The sequence below is a fragment of the Caretta caretta genome, chromosome 3, assembly GCF_965140235.1.
Source record: "Caretta caretta isolate rCarCar2 chromosome 3, rCarCar1.hap1, whole genome shotgun sequence".
In the NCBI taxonomy this organism is placed as follows: Eukaryota; Metazoa; Chordata; order Testudines; family Cheloniidae; genus Caretta; species Caretta caretta.
The window spans coordinates 48,495,795-48,519,373 of NC_134208.1; the positions used below are offsets into that span (position 1 = coordinate 48,495,795).

The 23,579-nt window shown below is 43.1% G+C and overlaps 1 protein-coding gene across 16 annotated transcripts in view; it reads right to left on the reverse strand.

Moving 5' to 3' along the window:
* The window catches only part of DST (dystonin), a 485,843-nt gene that overhangs the window by 345,859 nt on the left and 116,405 nt on the right, over positions 1-23,579 (reverse strand). The window lies entirely within an intron of this gene.

Genomic DNA, 23,579 nt, shown 5'->3' on the forward strand with positions numbered 1-23,579 from the left:
ACAACCTTAAACATATTTGAAGACTTATCAGGTCCCCTCTCAGTCTTCTTTTCTCAAGACTAAACATGTCCAATATTTTTAACCTTTTTCTCATAGGTCAGGTTTTCTAAACCTTTTATTATTTTTATTGCTCTCCTCTAAACTCTCTCCAGCTTGTCCACATCTTTCTTAAAGTGCACAGAACTAGACACAATACTCCAGATGAGGCCTCACAATGTCAAGTAGAGTGGGACAGTTACCTCCTGTGTCTTACATAGGATACTCCTGTTAATACACCCCAGAATGATATTAGCCTTTTTTGCAACTCCATCTCATTGTTGATTTATATTCATTTTTGTGATCCCCAGATCCTTTTCAACAGTACTACCACCTCCCTAGTTATTCCCCATTGTGTAGCTGGGCATTTCATTTTTCCTTCCTAAGTGTAGTACTATGCACTTGTCTTTCCTGAATTTTATCTTGTTGATTTCACACCACTTCTCCTATTTGCCAAGGTCATTCTGAATTCTAATCCTCTCTTTCAAAGTGCTTGCAACCCCTCCTATCTTGCGGTCTGTGGCAGATTTTATAAGCACACTCTCCACTCCATAATCCAAGTCAGTAATGAAAATATTGACTAGCACTGGACCCAGGAGCAACCCCTGTGGGACCCCACTAGATATGCCCTCCCAGTTTTGCAGTTTACCCGCTTGCAATTTCTCAAGCTTCACCCATCTCCAGTGTCTGATACAGCAGAAAAATGCCCTGGAACAAGTCCATAGGACAGTGAGACTCTTACATAGGGCACATCTACACTGCCCTGCGGTATGGACTAAGGGGGTCTGAAAGGCAGTGCATACCGCAGTGCTGCACTGTTACACCCCATGTGGAGGCTGCAGACATGAACTTAAAGGTCACGAATTTACAATAATGTAGTACCGCCCATCCCATGGCTCCTTTGCACCTATCCACCCACCCACCCCCAAGTCCTGGCTCATGCCACCCCTTCTCCTGTTTTCTTGTCCACCTTTCCTACCCTCCACATTCTTGTCTACCTCCACATCTCCTGGTTCCTGCCCCCTTGCCTCTGCACCTATATACCTTCCAAGCCCCTCCCATTATGCTCCTATACACTACCACTCTCACCAGCTCCTGACCTCCTCACCCTCTGCTGCACCTTCCCAAGCTCTGGTCTGTCTCTGGATCCTCCGCATCCTTCCATGCCCCCTGCTCCTCCCCACCTTCTGTCTTCTCCAACGCCCCTCCCCTCCCACACACACACACACACCACCACGGCATCATTGCTCACCCCTCTGCATTCCAATCAGGATTCTTCTTTCTTCTCCTCCATGCTGCCTGGGCATCAACTGGAGGAGCACTGAGAGCCCAGGAGAAACTGTCTCCGTGATATCAGTTCCTATGCCCCAGCATCCCCCAGCAATTACAGGGAAAGTCCTACTCAGCCACTGTCGCCCGGGGCTGCACCATGTTCAGTGCAGATGGAATCTTGGGCGACTTTAGCTGCCAAACTCTGACAAATCTCTATTGGTCATGTGCTAACTGAGATTTTTCAGAGGCTCATATATTAGCCATATTTGGACAAATTTTCATGAGGACAGCAAAAGGCACATCCCTGACAACAGGGCAACCTCGCTGACATATTTCCAGACCTTCCTCTAACACAGAGAAGTATTAGAGCAGTGGTTCTCCACCTGCAGCCCGCAGGTGGCCCAATTAGCACACAGCTGAAGCTCAGCTATAAGCTAAAAAAAAAAAAAATCAAAATTTGCTGCTCTGGTCTGAAAGGGGGCCGGGCTGGCTCAGGGCGAGACAGCGTCTGGCAGACTGGTGGAGCACTCCTGCCAGGAGGAGGCTGATGAGTGCCACAGGGGGGAGGATGTGGGAGAGTGGGTCTCTGGGAAGGTTTTTTTTTGGGGGGGGGGGGGGGGCGTGCTCTGGTCAGTGAAGGGGCGAGGGGCACTAGAACTAGGGGCTTGTGGGGGTGCTACAGCACCCCCAGGTTCTGCATGGGGCTCCACTCCTGGCCCCGCACCTCAGGTCCCAGCTGCCCGGCCCCATGCCCAGATCACCACTCCTGGCCTGCTCTGTGGAGGGGTCTCTGGGTGGGGAGCACTTGGCATAGGGGACTGTGTGAGGATGGTGGGGGGGCACTGTGGTTCTCAACCTGTGGTCCACGTAACACACTGTGGGTTGAATGTGCGGCCCACAATGATAAATAGGTTGGGAACGACTGTACTAGAGCATCTCAATAAAACAGTTGTGAGATTATTTTTCATAGAAACAAAGCAATGTAATTTTCCCTAATCTCATTCTTGGAAAACAGTTGAAACTTTTTATCTGACATTTTTCAAAATTCAACCCAAAATAGATTTGTAGCTTGGAAAATTTCAGCCCAAATGGTTAAAGTCTGGAAAAATTATAAACAACTGAAAACGGGATCTTATAATGCAAAGTGTCAGGCAACTTTAACTGTCAATGACACCAAAAGCTCCGCTTCTAAGATAATTTTTTTTTTTAAATGCAATCTCTGTATCTTTAATCTTTGTATAGTCTGTGTGTAAACTGTCCCATTCATGTCAAATTCTAATTGAAAGCTCTTGAAGGTAGACACTGTGTCTTTGTCCAGGTTTTACAGCACTGTGCAAACAGTCAGCAGTCAAGTTACAAATATGCCTAATTATATAAATATACCTAGTAATATTATATCCAGCAATAGCACAATTTGTATTGTTCCAATTCTTCCTTTGATTGCATCAAGCAATTTTAAGCTTATTTTTTTAATCATTTTGAGATCTGTTCACCCTCCTTCTTTTCTATTTCCTGTGGATGGTTTAAGTAATGTTTCCTGGAAGCTCATTTGTTTGATTCATTGGATGTAACTTCTTGTAACAAAACATCAATTGGGAATTCCTGACACACTGCTATTAGTGAATAAGGCAGCAACACCAGGCTTCTAATGGCATAAGGACCAAGTTTATGTTATTTCTTAGTGACAGGTTTCAGAGTAACAGCCGTGTTAGTCTGTATTCGCAAAAAGAAAAGGAGTACTTGTGGCACCTTAGAGACTAACCAATTTATTTGAGCATATGCTTTCGTGAGCTACAGCTCACTTCATCGGATGCATACTGTGGAAACTGCAGAAGACATTATATACACAGAGACCATGAAACAATACCTCCTCCCATCCCACTCTCCTACTGCTAATAGCTTATCTAAAGTGATCACTCTCCTTACAATGTGTATGATAATCAAGTTGGGCCATTTCCAGCACAAATCCAGGTTTTCTCACCCTCTGCCCCCCCACACACAAACTCACTCTCCTGCTGGTAATAGCCCATCCAAAGTGACCACTCTCTTTACAATGTGTATGATAATCAAGGTGGGCCATTTCCGGCACAAACCCAGGTTTTCTCACCCACCCCCCCCCCCTTCTTCCAAAAACCACACACACAAACTCACTCTCCTGCTGGTAATAGGTAACTATCCTGAAGGATGACCCAACACTCTCACAAATCTTGAGAGACAAGCCAGTCCTTGCCTACAGACAGCCCCCCAACCTGAAGCAAATACTCACCAACAACCACATACCACACAACAGAACCACTAACCCAGGAACCTATCCTTGCAACAAAGCCCGTTGCCAACTGTGCCCACATATCTATTCAGGGGACACCATCAAAGGGCCTATAACATCAGCCACACTATCAGAGGCTCGTTCACCTGCACATCCACCAATGTGATATATGCCATCATGTGCCAGCAATGCCCCTCTGCCATGTACATTGGTCAAACTGGACAGTCTCTACGTAAAAGAATAAATGGACACAAATCAGATGTCAAGAATTATAACATTCATAAACCAGTCGGAGAACACTTCAATCTCTCTGATCACGCAATTACAGACATGAAGGTCGCTATCTTAAAACAAAAAAACTTCAAATCCAGACTCCAGCGAGAAACTGCTGAATTGGAATTCATTTGCAAATTGGATACTATTAATTTAGGCTTAAATAGAGACTGGGAGTGGCTAAGTCATTATGCAAGGTAGCCTATTTCCCCTTGTTTTTTCCTACCTTCCCCCCCCCCCCCCCGACGTTCTGGTTAAACTTGGATTTATGCTGGAAATGGCCCACCTTGATTATCATATACATTGTAAGGAGAGTGGTCAGTTTGGATGAGCTATTGCCAGCAGGAGAGTGAGTTTGTGTGGTGTGAGAAAACCTGGATTTGTGCTGGAAATGGCCCACCTTGATTTTCATACACATTGTAAAGAGAGTGGTCACTTTGGATGGGCTATTACCAGCAGGAGAGTGAGTTTGTGGGGGGGGGGGGGGGGCGGAGGGTGAAAAAACCTGGATTTGTGCTGGAAATGGCCCAACTTGATTATCATACACATTGTAAGGAGAGTGATCACTTTATATAAGCTATTAGCAGCAGGAGAGTGGGGTGGGAGGAGGTATTGTTTCATGGTCTCTGTGTATATAATGTCTTCTGCAGTTTCCACAGTATGCATCCGATGAAGTGAGCTGTAGCTCATGAAAGCTTATGCTCCAATAAATTGGTTAGTCTCTAAGATGCCACAAGTAGTCCTTTTCTTTCTTAGTGACAGTAGCTTTATTGGTAGTCTCCATGACCTGGATCAATTCATTTACTTCTCTGTTCCTCAGATTCCCTCTCTGTAAAATGGGGCAATAATACTTACCCACCTCTGTAAAGTACTCTGATACTGAACACAAGATGCTCTGTAAATGCAAATTATTAGTTTGCACAATTCCATTCATGAAAGAGGTTTTTCATAGATTCATAGAAGGTTAGGGTTGGAAGGGACCTCAGGAGGTCATCTAGTCCAACCCCCTGCTTGAAGCAGGACCAATCCCCAATTTTTGCTCCAGATCCCTAAACGGCCCCCTCAAGGATTGAACTCACAACCCTGGGTTTAGCAGGCCAATGCTCAAACCACTGAGCTATCCCTCCCCCAAGGTCTTCACACAGGGTCTGATTCTGCCAGCCTTGCTCAAGTTGAGTAGTATTTTACTCTTCTAATAGTCCCTTTAATTTCCATGGGACAATCTACAGAGTAAGGCACTACTCAGTGTAAGTAAGGCTGGCAGAATCTGTCCTTATGCTGTCACATTATCAAAAGTACTAAACCCAAAACTTGTTTTTTAAAAAAATCTATGCTTCACTTAGAACACAAATCTGTTTCACAATGACTGGTATGAAGTACTGGCTTCTCTATTCACCTCTTCAGAGAATTAAACATATTCCCAATATCTGTTAAACCTTAAAACTGCTTCATTTGCAGCCTAAATATTGATTATGTGGTTTACAAGACAGAAGAGGGCTATATATAGCCATCAACAGTCTGTTTTACTGCAACTTACTCTGGTCAATTACACTTGTTACTAACAAAACAAAACAAAACTAAAAAGATCAACCAAAATGCACATTTTTGCCTACCTGACCATAACTTTGAAGGAGAGCCCCGTAAGAGGGGATAAGCTAAAGGCATGTTTTACTATAGAATCCAAATAAAACCATGAGGGAACAGCTTCCTTTTCTTTTCAAAGATTCATGGAGAAAGCCTCAGTTAATATATTCAGGTGCTAATTCTGCCCCTGAACAAAACATGCAGGGGATTCATACCTTATCCTGTGCTTTTTCAGGGGAATGACAGAAAAACATAAATTTTAAAAAGCCAGTGGGGCATCATCTGGCCACCCAAGATGAGTAGTTTGCAGGATTGGGGCCTAAACTCTTAAATGACATTCCTATGAACAGAATAAAAAAACAGATTCAAATATTTTTTCAAATAAAATCACCAAGTTTATTTTGCTATGATTTGTGGAGTCATGGTACTCAGACAACCAATGGGCATTCCTCAACCTTTCAATGAATCCAGAAAGTGTCATGAATTGTAGCACAAATAACTATCCATCCAAAATGCGTACTGCAAGTGTGTTGTTAATTACTCATCATTCTCCTGATTAAAAACAGTGTCCAAATAGGGAGCAGAAATAACATGGGACCTGGGTGACCAATCACATGACCCAAATAATGAACACCAAATATTCAAAGCAAACCATTTGTGAACAACCCACAGACTGCAAATTATTCATCAAAACTATTCTGCAAATATTAAGGAAAAATCTTTCATAGGAATTAGTATTTGTTTATAGAATCATAGAATATCAGGGTTGGAAGGGACCTCAGGAGGTCATCTAGTCCAACCCCCTGCTCAAAGCAGGACCAATCCCCAATTAAATCATCCCAGCCAGGGCTTTGTCAAGCCTGACCTTAAAAACTTCAAAGGAAGGAGATTCCTCCACCTCCCTAGGTAACACATTCCAGTGCTTCACCACTCTCCTAGTGAAAAAGTTTTTCCTAATATCCAACCTACACCTCCCCCACTGCAACTTGAGACCATTACTCCTTGTTCTGTCATCTGCTACCACTGAGAACAGTCTAGATCCATCCTCTTTGGAACCCCCTTTCAGGTCGTTGAAAGCAGCTATCAAATCCCTCCTCATTCTTCTCTTCTGCAGACTAAACAGTCCCAGTTCCCTCGGCCTCTCCTCATAAGTCATGTGTTCCAGTCCCCTAATCATTTTTGTTGCCCTCCGCTGGATGTTTTCCAATTTTTTCACATCCTTCTTGTAGCGTGCAGCCCAAAATTGGACACAGTACTCCAGATGAGGCCTCACCTATGCCGAATAGAGGGGAACGATCACGTCCCTCAATCTGCTGGAAATGCACCGCTACAGACTAGGGACCGAATGGCTAGGCAGCAGTTCTGCGGAAAAGGACCTAGGGGTGACAGTGGACGAGAAGCTGGATATGAGTCAACAGTGTGCCCTTGTTGCCAAAAAGGCCAATGGCATTTTGTATAAGTAGGGGCATAGCGAGCAGATCGAGGGACGTGATCGTTCCCCTCTATTCGACATTAGTGAGGCCTCATCTGGAGTACTGTGTCCAGTTTGGGGCCCCACACTACAAGAAGGATGTGGATAAATTGGAGAGAGTCCAGCGAAGGGCAACAAAAATGATTAGGGGTCTGGAACACATGACTTATGAGGAGAGGCTGAGGGAACTGGGATTGTTTAGTCTACAGAAGAGAAGAATGAGGGGGGATTTGATAGCTGCTTTCAACTACCTGAGAGGTGGTTCCAAAGAGGATGGTTCTAGACTATTCTCAGTGGTAGACGATGACAGGACAAAGAGTAATGGTCTCAAGTTGCAGTGGGGGAGGATTAGGTTGGATATTAGGAAAAACTTTTTCACTAGGAGGGTGGTGAAACACTAGAATGTGTTACCTAGGGAGGTGGTGGAATCTCCTTCCTGAGAAGTTTTTAAGGTCAGGCTTGACAAAGCCCTGGCTGGGATGATTTAATTGGGGATTGGTCCTGCTTTGAGCAGGGGGTTGGACTAGATGACCTCCTGATGTCCCTTCCAACCCTGATATTCTATGATTCTATAAACAGAGAACATGAAACAATGGGTGTTACCATACAGACTGTAACAAGAGTGACCAGGAAAGGTGAGCTATTACCAGCAGGAGAGCGGGGAAAGGAAGGGGTGTACCTTTTGTACTGATAATCAAGGTGGGCCATTTCCAGCACTTTACAAGAACAGTAGGAGGGGAAATAAACAAGGGGAAATAGTTTTACTTTGTGTAATGACACATCCACTCCCGGTCTTTATTCAAGCCTAAGTTAATTGTATCCAGTTTGGAAATTAATTCCAATTCAGCAGTCTCTCCTTGGAGTCTGTTTTTGAAGTATTGTTTGTTGAAGAATTGCCACTTTTAGGTCTGTAATCGAGTGACCAAAGAGATTGAAGTGTTCTCCGACTGGTTTTTGAATGTTATAATTCTTGACGTCTGGTTTGTGTCCATTTATTCTTTTATGTAGAGACTGTCCAGTTTGGCCAATGTACATGGCAGAGGGGCATTGCTGGCACATGATGGCATCTATCACATTGGTAGATGCGCAGGTGAACGAGCCTCTGATAATGTGGCTGATGTGATTAGGCCCTATGATGGTGTCCCCTGAATAGATATGTGGACACACTTGGCAACAGGCTTTGTTGTAAGGGTAGGTTCCTGGGTTAGTGTTTTTGTTGTGTGGTGTGTGGTTGCTGGTGAGTATTTGCTTCAGGTTGGGGGGCTGTCTGTAAGCAAGGACTGGCCTGTCTCCCAAGATCCGTGAGAGTGATGGGTCATCCTTCAGGATAGGTTGTAGATCCTTGATGATGCGTTGGAGAGGTTTTAGTTGGGGGCTGAAGGTGATGGCTAGTGGCATTCTGTTATTTTCTTTGTTGGGCCTGTCCTGTGGTAGGTAACTTCTGCATACTCTTCTGGCTCTGTCAGTCTGTTTCTTCACTTCAGCAGGTGGGTATTGTAGTTGTAAGAATGCTTGATAGAGATCTTGTAGGTGTCTGTCTCTGTCTGAGGGGTTGGAGTAAATGTGGTTGTATCGTAGAGTTAGGCTGTAGACAATGGATTGTGTGGTGTGGTCTGGAGGCACGTAGGTAAGTATAGCGGTCAGTAGGTTTCTGGTATAGGTCACTCGATTACAGACCTAAACGTGGCAATTCCTCAACAAAAAAACTCTAAGGTGCCACAAGTACTCCTTTTCTTTTTACGGATACAGACTAACATGGCTGCTACTCTGAAATTTAGGAATAACAGAATAGACTATGTTGGTGGGGGAGTGGCACTATATAAAAGAAAGCATAGAGTAAAGCACAGTAACAGTGTTAAATGAATCAAACTGTACCAAAGAATCTGTATGAACAGAAATTCTATGCTTGAACAATAAGAGTATAGCAGTAGGAATATACCACTGACCATCTGACCAGGATGGTGACGGTGACTGTGAAATGCTCAGGGACGTGAGGGAAGCTACAAAAACAGAAAACCCAATAATAGGGGTGGCGGGGATTTCAACTATCCCCATATTGACTGGGTACATGTCACCTCAGGACAGCATGCACAGATAAAATTTCTAAACACCATTCATGACTGCTTCTTAGACCAGCTTGTCCTGGAATCCACAAGGGGAGAGGCAATTCTTGATTTAGTCCTAAGTGGAGCACAGGATCTGGTCCAAGAGATGAATATAGCTGCACTGCTCAGTAACAGCGACCACAATGTAATTAAATTTAACATCCTTGTAGAGGGGATAATGTCAAAGAAACCAACTGCCTTTGCATGTAACTTCTAAAAGGAGAACTACACAAAAAAGAAGCAGCTAGTAAAAAGGAAATTAAAAGGAAATCACAAGCATGACATGCCTACAAGCTGCATGGGAACTATTTAAAAACACCATAATAGAGGCTTAAACTAAAATGTATACTCCAAATAAAACCAACCGACCCTCCCACCCCACCCCCAAAAAAACAGTAAGGGATCAAAAAAAATGCTACCATGGCTCAACAACAGAAGAAAAGAAGGGGGGAAAGAAGCAAAAAGGTATCCTTTAAAAATTGGAAGTTCAGTTCTACTGAGGAAAACTGAAAGAAGCATAAACCCTGGCAAGTCAAGTGTGGAAATATAATTAGGCAGGCCAAAAAAGAAGCAGCTGGTGGTGGCTACATAATACATGGGATGACACCATCTTGCTGTTTTTATCCTCAGTCTGTTCTTCCTTAGCCCTTTATTCGTTTTGGCTGGGCCCATTTACTCCCCTCCATACAACCTAAAGGAAGGGCACATATAAGCTCTAGTGACTCATGTATTGTGTTGTTGGTGCATGCAGAGATTGGCCTGAGGTGTGCTGCGTACATGGCAGTATATGTACACGTAAGATGAGAATATAGATTTTAAAGCACTGCAGAAATTTCTTATGCGTGACAACTATTAATCCAGACTACTGAAGTCTAGTGGTGGGCATCAGCAGCAAGGGCAGGTTTAATGCAGCTTTTAGTATCAATCAATAGGGCTGAAGAGCTAGTCACAAACTTACTGCTGCAGGTTTAGGCAGTGTGCCTTTATGTTATTCCAGAACTTAAACTAATAGGCACCTGTTTTAATAGCTGGGTGAAACTTTGACTTCCCTTAATTTTGCTTAATAACTTGACCATTTTCTACTTCACCCAGAAAATCTAGGGCCTAGATAATGGGCCCATCATGCTCTCACTAAAATAAACAAGAGTCTCCCCATCGTCACCAGCATGTTTCTAAAATGTGTAATGTTTTTCATATAATGTTTCTAAATTAAACAATTGTGTAATTATATAAATTTAAACTATTTTTTTAACCTAAGTTTGCTCAGAGTCTGATATTTTGTACATTTATTGCAGTTTTAAATAGTCCTTCTCACTTTCGGAATGAGTAATAACAGCGAGTGTGAAATCATTTTGCTGTTTATATTCATTTCCAATGCCAACTCTTTTAGTTCTTTATTATGTGTGGGGAAATGCAGTGGGCTAATATCTGGCCCCAAAGTTGCGGGAGATAATAAGGCAGCTTCTCAGATACCCTCAGACTCTACGGACACACAGGCACTCTCTCAGGCCAGGTCTACATTACAAACTTTTGCCAGAAAAACTGTATCAATTGGGCAGTGATGAGGCGTGATCCCTAACCAACACAACTGTGCTGTCCAAGTGTAGAGGCAGTTTTGCGGGTAAAGCTTATTTTGCTCAGAAGAACTATAAGTATAAGCTATACTGGCACGGCCAACTTTTACAGTTTTATTACAAGTCTCACAATATTTGGTGTTTTTCTTAAAGCTTGAACTCCTAGAGCGATGTGATTACATGAGAATCTCAGCTTATGTTTTTTTAAAAACTAAGTTTCTAGCCCTCATGGTTGCAGAGAAAAGCCTGAAAACATGAATTCTACAGGCTCAAATACCAGAAGGCAAATAAAAAGAATCCCAAAGGTATTATTTTTAAAATCTTATGATTTGTAAGCCAATTTCATGATTTTCAGGGCCTGCCTGATGATGTTTGAATGCTTGGGGCGGATAGTGCTGCACAATCTAACCTGGTTATGAAATGCTAAAGCAAAATACTCTGAGGGCTGCAGAGAACTGGAGTGTTTGAATGGAGTTGCAGTAGTGGGCCCCAGCAAAAGCAGCTGCTGCTACTGCATGAGTGGAAAATGGGAGGAGAGGAAGTGTGAAGGAGAAACAGGGTGAAGGTGGGGTGGGGTAGACAAGGGAACTTAGAGAGTTAGAGAAGGAGGACAGGGAGGGTCTAAGGACCAGGGTCTATGTTTGGAAGGCTTTGCCATTAAATTCTGAGAAAGCCAAAAGGGTGGAGCAGGAATTAGGAGCTTCTTCAGTGGAGTCACGCTCAGGTAAAACAATTGTAACATTGTGGAGATCATTCCTCGGTATCTGGCTGAATGCTGAACAGTAGTATTCATACCATCTCTATTATCAACAGTTGTCACTAAACCCTGATATGGAGAAAAAAACCCTCCGATGAAGTGAGCTGTGGCTCACGAAAGCTCATGCTCAAATAAATTGGTTAGTCTCTAAGGTGCCACAAGTACTCCTTTTCTTTTTGCGAATACAGACTAACACGGCTGTTACTCTGAAACCTTCTATGACTATTTCCTTAAAATAATAAGAGCCTGATGCACAGCTTACTAAAGTCAATGGAAAGGGTCAGGGCCGTTCCTACCCATACGCAAAGTACAAAACTGCGTAGGGCACCAGGAAATTTGGGGCACCAAATTGCCCCAAATTTCCTTGTGCCCTACGCAGCTGCATGCTGCTCCAACAGCCAGCCTGATCCACCCAGGAAAGCTGTCCCCGGCCCCTGCTCCACCTCTTTCCCATGTCCCCACCTCTTCCCCCACCCTGCCTTTTCCCACACCACCCCCACTCCACCCCTTCCCCTAAGCGCACTCACCGGGCAGCGGTAAGTGCAGCAACCTGGCCTCAGCCCACTCCACGCCGCCAGCCGCGCCACCGGTGAGTGCTGGGGGGCGGTTCTTCCTGCCCCCCCCTTCCCCCAAGTCCCAAGCCAGGGGAGCAGAGCGAAGCAGGCTGGGGTCGGGTCACTCCACTTCCCACCACCCCATGAGTGTGGGGTCGGGCCTGCCCTGCACTCACCAGGCGGCAGGAAGTGGAGCGACCCGGCCCCAACCCACTCCGCTCTGCCAGCTCGTCCTGGGGGGCAGTTTCCTCCCTGCCCCCCAAGCCTGCTCCTTCCCCCTTCCCCCCACGGAGGCCTGGGGCCACACATCCCCACCCTCGGGGGGGGGGGGGGCCTGCATAGGGCACCAAAATGTCTAGGGACGGCCCTGGAAAGGGTTCTATTGACTTTATTAGGATTTGGATCAGGCCCTAACTGTTCTATTTAGAAAAATATCACCTCATGGAAGCTGCTCATTATTCATCAGACATAGTTACCATTAACAGTGACAACAGCTGCATAACCACAGAGACTGAATCTTGCCCAGGGGTAAATTCCAGGCTTATATGGCCATTGGTATGATAGGAATGACACTGAGACAAATTCTGTCCCTGCTGACTGAATGTCACTATTTTCAAATGGGCCAAAGATACTGGTGTCCTACTGCCCTTTGAAAGGACCTGACCCTGTTGAATGAAAGGTGCTGGGAGAGAGAGGAACAGAAGGAACTCTCCAACATGAGCAGAAGCTCAATATCACACTCTAACAATTATACATCTGATGAAATGAGCTGTAGCTCACGAAAGCTCATGCTCAAATAAATTGGTTAGTCTTTAAGGTGCTACAAGTACTCCTTTTCTTTTTGCGAATTCTGCTGTTGTGTCAGAATAAAATATCCCACTGAAGACAGAAAAGTATCCTTTTAGTAACAGTGACTAGAAAAAGCATATTGTGTCAATTATTAACAGTTTTAGATCGAGCCTGGGAGCTTAAATTTATAACTTTGCTAGACTCTGAAAATCATGGTCTTAATAAAGATTTATGGCGTATTACAACAATCTGTAACCCACTAACCCTCTTTTTTTGTCCTATGACTACAGAGGTGTTAATGGGCCACTTCACCTTGAATGGTCCCTTAGAATATGTGTTAACTACTTATGCTAAAGATGAAGGTGAGCTGTAGCTCACAAAAGCTTATGCTCAAATAAATCGGTTAGTCTAAGGTGCCACAAGTATTCCTTTTCTTTTTGCGAATACAGACTAACACGGCTGTTACTCTGAAACTTATGCTAAACAATCTGTTCTACCTTGTATTAACTGTGACACTCTCCCAGACCTGAAAAAAAGCTCTCTGTAGCTCAGAAGCTTGTCTCTCCCACCAACAGAAGTTGGTCCAATAAAAGATATTACCTCACTTACCTTGTCTCTCTTAGAACAGCAGTCACTTATGAAGTGAAGGATAATAGTATTGATTATATTTTTAGTGATGGGCACACAATAAGCCTTTTTGTAGCAGCTGGAAAATGAGGTTATGATTCAGAGAAGAAGAGTAGTGACAAGTGTACAACCCAGCAATGACATTCAAATCTATATTTAAATAGCATGTTTATTACAAGTATGTTTTTTATAATCAAATAAGGAAGGTGAAAATGACAACACCTTTTATATTACCACTGATCTTTTATGGGGCAGATTCTCCACCCCACCCAATCGGGAGGTGGGGGGGGAGAATGTAGGGAGCAAGTTATGGCTCTCTGATCTTGAACCACCCAGCCCTTGTGGAAGTTAGAGCTGCAGGGAGGGAAGTTACAGGGCACGTCTACACTTGTCATTTAAAGCGGAAAAAGTCCCTTTTTTGCGCAAAAACTGTGGGAGCGTCTACACTTGCCAATGACTTTTTGCGGTGAAACTCAGGAGTTTCACCGCAAAAAGAAAACCACCTCCATGAGAGGCGTACAGCTCTTACTAGTGATGCTTTTGCGGTGATGTGCAAGTGAAGACACGTTCTTCCTGTTTACACAGCTTTTAGCCTCCACAGGACATCCCACAGTGCCTAGGTGACCACTCTGGCCAGCAGCTCTGCTGCTCTGATGCCAGGTAAACAGACATCCAGCCCTTCCCCCGTAAAGCCACAGGAACTTTGAAACTCCCCTTCCTGTTTTCTTGGCAAGTGCTCACTTATCATCTGGCCAGGTGACAATGGTTGCTCCAGGTAGCAAACGATTCCCTGCCTGGAGCAATGCTGAGCTACTGGAGCTGATCAGTGTTTGGGGAGAGGAGGCTGTGCACGGACCCGGGATGCCCCGCAATCACACACCCCCTTCCCACGAGACCTATCCTCAAAATGGAGAGAGCTGCACAGTGGGATCGCTGCCCTCAGTGCGCTGCTCTCATCAGCGAAAGAAGTGCTGCAAATGTAAACACTCTCTGATGCCTATGGAAGTAAGTGAGTACACAAACCAGTGCTTTTCTTTCACCAGTTCACTATCACCGGTGAAACTGACAGCGCAAAAACTCTTCAAGTGTAGACACAGCCACAGCCTCGAGGACTTTAGGCTAGGGGAGGATTGGGTACAGTGGAGCACTGACTATTAAAGTTTCAGACTGACTATTAAAGTCACTCTACCTACCTTTTATTGGTTCGCTGGTAGCCAATAGGCAAAGAATACCTGAATCTGATCCGCCTAATTGATGGCACCTTATCCATGTTATCTTTACATAAATGCACATAAATTATTTAATAAACAAATAGCACACAGACAAAACCTACTGTGGTGGTAAAGAAAGATAAAATATATTTCAAAGCAATCTTGAATGGGTTCGTTTTTAATTCTGCATTCTTTGTACTTTTCATTTGGGGTTCAATGCTTGGACACCTAAAACTCCCATTGTCTGCAACAGTAGTTTTGGGTGCAAAAGGAAAGCAGAACAAGGCGTATGGTCTGCTAGGAAAACAATGAATTAGGCAGCTGAAACCCAATGGAAAAATCATATCTTAAAGTAATACTTAAATCTTAGAAATTGGTCTTTAAGTAGAACTTCCTGAGTTTAAAGCATTCTTGTGAAATAGTGACCAACAATATTCTCACTATATGAAATCATCCTCTCTTTTTTAACTTTAATACTGTTCATCTTTCAAATGTTTCAAGCTACTAATCATGGACAAAAAACTCAGTCCTCCTCCCACTGCCTTCTCACAAGGTTTATATTTATAGCAGACTTTTTGTTACTGTGCACCAAATCTATTTCACAGTTATTTCATGGCTTAGTGAAAAAATAAAAACAAGAACATTTACAAAGGAAAGCATAGCCTGCTACCATCTACAAAATTTATATTCAGTTCACTACCTTTTATTTAGATTTTTGTAAATGAAATACAAGAAATGCTGCTGAGTATTTTTAATGTAGAAAGTTGGGGGGTTTAATATTATAAACTGTAAAAGTTTTAGTCTAGTGGAAATCTGGCATTGGTCTGACATAGTACATGCTAATGAAAGGGATAAAGAAATAGCCAGGAATGGGAATGATCCCTTGTACAAGAACCTGATCTGAGCAGTTTGAGTCATATGTGAAGCAGTATCACCAGAAAAGTGGATTCAGTGAAGAAGATACAACATGTAATGAATGCAACAGATATACACAACTGTACAAAGAAGTCAATGTGACCCAGTTCACTCACTCTCTTGAAAAAACAGTTGAAATGGACTGTGTAGTTACCTAACACAGTTTTCTAAGATGCCTCCCATCAAAGGGGAGGGGCTTGAAGGACGACAGAATTGGCAGAAGGCAGCACAAGTCCTACATGAGCCACGCTGCCACTGGCAGAAGCCGCATAGCTCCGCAGTAGCAGCAGTGGAGAGAACTGCTCGGATATCTGTTAGCAACTTGGCAGTTCGCTTTCTCCACACTCCAAAAACCTCCATCCCTGACCTCTAAATTCCACACAGTCCCCTCCTTCCAAAAAATCCTATGGTTGGTGTCATGGAAGCAGGAAAAAAAGGCAGTGGGAAGGCCAAAGGAAATATGCAGTTTCTGCTTATATTTCCATTAGAAATTCAGATCTTATCTATCATGGAAATCTCTACTGTGCCAAAGAACTAATGAAATGGCATTACAATTGACTGAAAGTTGATCTTCTAAAAGGAGAAGGGATTTTCAGTCAGATACTTTACAACTCTTTGTTCTTTTGTTTGCCTTGGGAGAAGGGATGTCTTTGTTAGAGATATAGCACCTCTGGTTCCTTCTCTCTAAGGAATTAGATCTCATGATGAGTATCTCTGAGACCTCCAAGAAGTCTTCCAGCAAAACTAGGGATGACCAGACTTGACATTCCTGATGTCTCTAAATAAAAATGCAAACAGGAAATAATCTTTGAGACCTTAATTACACAGCATAAAGAAAGGACACAAACACACTTGAAAAAAATCCTTTGTGGGTAACTATTAATAAAGCTTTAGCCACAATACAACACAGATAAATATTGAACAATGTTAACAAAAACCAAAATAGGTTCATCTGCATAATTTAGCTTTGAAGCATACATATAACCCACCTTCACCCCCTCACACAAAAGTCTAAGGAAATAGTTGGGCTTTACACTATACCCAAAAGGTCAACAGACTCCGGATCTGTCAGAATAGGGAGGAAGCAATTTCCAGAGACCTGCCAGAAGAATTCCTGGCCAGCAGCCCCCATACATTCAAGTCTAGGGACTGTAACCACAAGCAGATCGGCTGAACTCAAATGTCATGATGGTGCACAGAGAAAGAGGCAATATCTCGGGTAACTATAATCTAAATCACATAAGGTTTTAAAGATCAACACTTGGTGTGGCACCTGGAAGTGAGCTGTAGCTCACGAAAGCTTATGCTCAAATAAATTTGTTAGTCTCTAAGGTGCCAAAAGTACTCCTTTTCTTTTTGCGAAAGCCTGTGCAATCTTTGGACTATTAAAGCTCAGAGGGCCTGGGTCTCAAACCTTATTCCACAGGGCTCTTTGGAGCAAGTATGTTCCAACCCACCACTCAGTGACCTGTTGACAGAATTCAAAGCTCAGCTTTGGCAGAAGACTCCAGTCCTGGAATCTAACTGGCAAAACTCCAATGGCCCTGATTGGTCCCCTGCTTCTATTTAAACCAAGCAAAGGAGCAGGAAGTTGTCTGTGCAACTGGGTTTTTCCCTACTTAGGATTGCCTCCCCTGTGCTACCTGCTGCCTGACTCTGACCTGGTATCCTGACCTGGCCTGCCTATTGGCCCTGACTCCCAGTCTGCTCTCTGGCCTGTCTTGGACTCTGATCTCCTAGTAACCTGACTCTAATTCCTGACACCTGACTCTCAGTCTGCCCTGTGGCCCATCTCAGATTCCAGTCTCCTGGTATCCAGACCCAGCCTGCCTCTTGGCGCCCCACTCCCACTCTGACACTAAGTCAGACTGCCCACGTCCCAGTCATGACAAATATGCTCCATATGGTCAGCTTGGCTAAGCAAAATGACAGTTCAGCTAGCCTCACCAGACAATTAAATATTACCTCTCGAGTGGGAACGCACCCTAATATAGGCTGCCAGAGGACGGTTTCTCTACTGTACCTCAGCTGTGGGTAAAACAAAACTACAGCTGCAAATCCTTTGACCTTTATGAGTTCCCAAAGCTATACGCTGAACACTCAAATAGCCATATAAATAATACTTAGAATAAAATTAATATAAAGAGGGTAAAAATGTATGGCTAGCAGGATAAAAGTACAGATGATGAAAAATACTTTTGTTCTAGACTAACTGAAATTGCCCAGTACTGTGTGTTCAGAAATATACACACGGCAAGGTTAATGAAATCAATATGCTTTCATGCATACAAGGGTGCAAAAAGGTATAAATCCCAACAAACCATCATGAAAATATATCAGAGCAGTTTTCCCTAGTTACTTTATCTGAATAACAGATCACTATAGAGTAGCATATTACGATCCAGTAGTCAAACATTTTTATGCTTCTGTTTTTCTGAATATGTGATCTAATACTATCTGGAGAGTAATGTGGCTTCATCCAATGGTCTATAATGTTTTACTTTGGGCCTAATCTTGTGCCATTCAAATAAAATGGCCAAGCTACAATTAAAATAATAAGAGAATCACTTCAATGGCCACAAGATCATGCCCTTTGTGCATTTCATTAATAGATTCCAGAGACTGCAGAAGGTGGTATAACAACAAGATTGATTAATAAAATGACTTTGCATATAGCCTTACTGTTCTGTTCTAGGCCCGGGAGGCCTAGCAGGGGTGCTCCGAAAAAGCGAGGCTCAAACGCGGCAAAGCGGCAAATTATTGGCTTTATTGAAGGTAAGTGACACACCCACAACGGGGACACCAAGCGTTGCTGTCATGGAGGCAGAGAGCCCAGCGCACCGGAGCAATGCCTGGGACAGAGTCCAATGAAGGAGCGGATAGCAGGCATTATACACTTAACATTATTAGCTCATGTATAATTACTAAGGGATTGTGCTCCTTTACTGGCAAGGGGCCCCACGAGGCAGTCAAGGCCAGTTGAGGACCAGTTTCGACTGGTTCCTCGTGTCCAACACTGACTGATAGTAACCGTCTGCATGAGAAAGCGTTCTTCCCTAGCTAGGCCGTCACAGAGTCTTCCGCAGTCCCTTACACTTACTCACAAAAAAGCAGGCTATAAGGTAAGAGATACCACCTCCTAGAAAGGTACGGGTTCTCTTTTGAAAATGGGAATTTCAAAAACTGAATTCTCCATTTCAGCTTGTGCTGTTCTTTCAAAATCTGTTTGAGAAAACCCACTTCAAGAAGGGACTGTCTCTTATTGTGTTTGTACAGAACCAAGCACAATGGGGCCCTAATCTGGGTTTAATCCTCTATGGACTGCTGTGATAAAAATAAGTAATATCAAGAGAAGGTTAACTTCAACAGAAATACTTCAGGCTCCATTTTAACTCTGTGTACCAGAGAACAAACAACAACACGGACGGATGTGCTCTCAGGCCTATAGTAATTCTGCTTAATTACTCCTGTGGGAATTCTGCACCACTGCGCAATGCAGAATTTGTACAGAATGAATGTTCTGTACAGAATTTCATTTGCCCCCCGCAGAATTGGTTCTTCAGAGCTGCTGGCCACCACTAAGGGGCGCTGGACCCAGCAGGGCCCAACTCTCCAGCTCACTTCTGGGAGGAAGCAGGAGGAGGATGGAGGGTTCCTGGCTCTAGGGGGTAGGGAGTGCTGGTGTCTGGGCTGGGGGAGTGCTCCGCAGCTGGGCTGTGGGGGTAGATGGTGCCGATGTCTGTGCTGGGGAGGTACCCTGGGCTCTGGGAGATTGGAGATGCGGGTGTCTGGGCTGGGGGGGTGCCTCACCACTGTGGGGAGGGGATGCATGAGTCCAGGAAGGGGGGTGCCTCACAGCTGGGCTCTGGAGGGTAGGGGGTGTGGGTGTCTAGGATGAGGGTGTCCTGCATCTGGGCTCTATGAGGTAGAGGGTGTGACTGTCTGGCCTGGGGGGCGGGGGCACGCATCTGGGCTCTGGGTGGGAGGGGGCATGAGTATCTGAAACCAGAGGGGCAGAGTTTTTCCCCAAGACTTGCCCAGCTGGCACAGGTGACATACCCAGACTGAGGTGCCCAACAAAAACATAATGGAGACATAGAAACTGGGTTGTCGTATGGGTTTCTGTAACTCTCTACTCCCGGGGAAATCTTTTTAGTTGTCTGTTGTTACATACTTTGAAATAAATTACCAAAATAGCTGAAACTGGTGTGATTATATTGTGTTTTATTTGACAATAAAATATGCAAAATTAGGCAGAATTTTAAAATATTGTATGCAGAACTTTTAACTTTTTGGAGTAGAATTCCCCCAGTAGCACCTTATGTACTACTGGAAGGCACTCAGATGCTATGGTGATGATCATGGTATAAAAACCCTGTATAGATTAGTATGCTATTTTTAAACACAGCATAAAAGAAATGAATATTGATCATGGCTTTCTATGTGAGTCTCATTTATTGTTTGTTGGCTGAGATGGAAATTAGGTGCATGCGATAGAACATTTGAATCCTCAGATCGATGGTAATAGACTATAAATGATTTCCCAGATACAGTAAAAATCCTCTATCTTGCATCTAGTCATATAGAGTGGTGTTCCCCCAGGGGTATGAGATGGCTCTATCTAGCAGTCTCTCTGCTTTCCAGTTTTAAGGATCTCTCTTTTAGCCATGTGTAAGGCCAAAATATATTTGTCTTTATATTTATCTGCCAGCTTCTGCCTTCCAATTTTCCTAATTTATTCATGAGTGTACTGGGAATTCACTACCCCAGGACAGCACAATAGGAATATAGAGTTTCAATGTCCTTCCTCTTTGCCCACAAAATGTTCAGTCCATTTAGTACCTCTGTTATGTATACAGCAGATGACATATGCTGATAGTGATTTTTATCATTTTGCTCTGGCAGTTAAATGGAATTCAGAATTAAACAAATCATCTTCTCCCACAAGGGGAAAGAAAAAAAGATACATTTTTTTAAATGTGACATTTCTCACAAGATATTCACCAATTTATCTCTGTTAAACAGAACTTGGGAACTAAAGAATTCCCAAGTTTTTAGGAATACTTACCCAAAAAGGAAGTTTACAATGGAAATAAATGGATTTGGGAATTGGCTTATTAACAGTGATCAGTAAAATTACTGAACCATCACACAGCAGTTTCTCTAAATGAAGCTTCTAGTATTTTCTATTTTTAAATACTCATCATTAAAATATGAATGTATGTAGAAAAATAAACTAGAAATATCTCACCATCAGTGAGAAGAGGGAGAACAGAGAATAGTTGGTGAAGTGAATTGACTCTCCCACATGGAGAAATTTGTTTTTATTCTAATCAGATCACATGAATGATGTGAAGGTGTGGTTGGTGGTCTCATCCTAGTCTCCAGTGGTCATCTGTCCTCCTGAAAAGCAACACACAACTCTGCATGATTGGCAGCATCCATTAATGAGAGCTTCAGAGTTAGAACGGCAAAGGTGTAGTGTGTCAGGAACAGGAAGCACTGTCAGTGCCAGTCAAGTCATTATGCCTGGATCTAGACAATGCAATTACTCTTCCACTTCAAGAGCATTACATAAATCCTTCCACAATTGGTTTGTAAAAATGTGTAATAGAGTCCTTGGAGGGACAGGTGGCCTAGTGGGTAGCATACTCACTTTCCAACTTCAACTCCAAGCAGGAAGGGCTTTCAGTCCAGTTCCTAACCCTTGTATGGGCTTAGCTTCACCTCAGATTTTCAATGTCCTTTCCTCTCCTTGCTAGAATAGGAGTTGGGTGGAAGTTAGGCTTATACCTCTCCTGCATCCAGGGCAGCTAGTAGGGGAGCCCAGGCCCTCCCACTCCAACGTACTCCATCTTGGGGCCTAACAGTGTCCAGCACCTTGGAGTGCCCTAGGAGTTACCTACCTGGGTCTCTTCCTACCATCCATCTCTTCCCACTGATTCAAGCCCAATATAAGATAACAAAAGAAAAGACAACTTAATCCCCAATCAGGCTCAGCAGGCAGTCTTCTTCTGCACAAGGAGGCTTCTTCAGCACCCTAGTTCAGTAGTCCTCAGGGTAGGTCTGTCTTCCTCTCCCTTCTAAGCTGAGTTGCTCCCTTTTAAGCTTCCTCTCCAGTTGGAGCATGCTCTGCAGGTCTGGAGGAGCGGGGCTATCCTTTGGGCCCAGTGTGAGCTTTGTACACTCCATCACAAAGTGATTCGCTCTATAGATTTTTTTTCAAAACAAGAATACTTCTCAAAATCCTGACTATAGCATTGAAATGTAATTAAAGACATACTTTAAAAAACCACAAATATTTCGTTGTGGCTTTGCCACAGGTCCTGCATATAGCAGGATTTTGGTCATTGATTTACACCAGTGTATTTCAAAAGACTGTCAGTTGAGATTGGTGAAAGTCTTGTTAGTTAGTAAGTTTTCTTCACTTATTAACCGTAATTTATATTGTATCTCTTTGACTACAGAATAAAGTTTATTTTTGTCAGGTGAAGTTAGCAGCTGTCCTAACTTGCTGAAGCGCACTTCTATGGAAGGTGAAAAAGTGTCTGTGGACTTGTGAAATTGTGAAATCTCAAAGTCCAATATAAACACTGCTTATTAAACATTCATGTATTTAGAGGAAAAGTGCCAGTTTCTTAATCTTAACTGAAGCCACTGCAAAACTTCCAGTTCAGCTACACGCTGTGGAGGACCAGAGGGTGGTAAGCAAATGTGACTTTAAACTCTCTGAATATAGGGACCAGCCGAGACCTTGGCATAAACTAGGAGCCATTCCAGAAATGGGAGATCAGAGCCATGCCCACTTTTCCAGAACAAAGCCTCTATGTTGGGTGCCATTGGAGAATGGCATAAAGTCATCAATGTAACTTGGTGCCATCTGGGGAGTCCCCTGAACAGAAGTAATTCTCAGGGGGAAGATAAGATGGCTTTCCTAATTTCCTGAGTGGAGAATAAGGCCCTTTGAATTTAAATGGGGCATAAATAGAAAGGATGAAACATTAATTCCATTAAAGAGATGAAAAATGCAAACTTCTATTATCCAGGTGCTATGTGTAAATGCTATAATTTAAGTTTGGAAACAGTCCTAAAATACAGTATATTTCCACACACCACATAAATCCAATGATGTACACAGTTTCCAACTCCCTCAGTCTTTCTCCTGCTTCTTGACCTTTATGTTTTCCTGTTATGGCCTGATATTACTTTCACTGACTCAGTGAGAACAGTCTCCTACACAAAAAGCAATCCTCTCTTTCTTAGTACAATATGTAATTAACTTACATTATATTATGGCTAGAATGCTGCCAGCTGCTTCTCTGAAATTCTGCCAGCAGCATACTGCAATTCATAACATCAAATATTACAATTTTTAAATAATAATTTTTTATCAAATGTAATAGAGAAGACAAATGTTGAAGATGTGCTTGTTTAACTGCTCTGTAATGCTCGATATATTCTCTGACTATATGCTTTTGGCTGTCAAGTGTACACTTCAAACAGCTAAACATTTTCAAGTTCTGCGACTGAAATATGTAAACTTTTGATCAAAGATTGGTTATTAAGAAAAGTAATGTCCGCTACCAGTTGAAACTGAAACTCAATATGAGACAAGTGGTTTCATATTTGCTGAATGAGCATTAGCTTAAGTTACATGTAGTGAGTGTCAAAAGGTCTTTCTCACTGAATCAAGTCAAAGAGCTCTGTATGAAGTCAAAGCAGTGAAGCAGAAGAGAAGAATGTAAGGCTGCTGTCTTCCATACTGACAGCGGAAACCTGTGCAAAGCAAGGAATTAGTAAATATCCTACTTCTTTCTTATAATAATAAATAGGATAGTGGTTATCACTATTAGTGAAGTCACAGATACAAAACAAAATCATCTTAGAACCTTAGGGAAGATTCAACACTGGTATTCTAGCCATTGTAGGCAGCTAAGAGGAAAGAAGAGATTAAAAACAAGGTAAAGCAAAATGTGCTTCCATGGAAAATTTAGGGTAAGAAACTGACCTCTGATTTCTGGGATCCCTCAGAACCAATATTAGAATGTTTAATTGGCATGACCTAGTCAGGATAAAGTTACAAATATTCTTGAGGCACTGTTTCTTTTGTTATCTTCATAAAAAGGAAACAAAATTCCAGGAAAA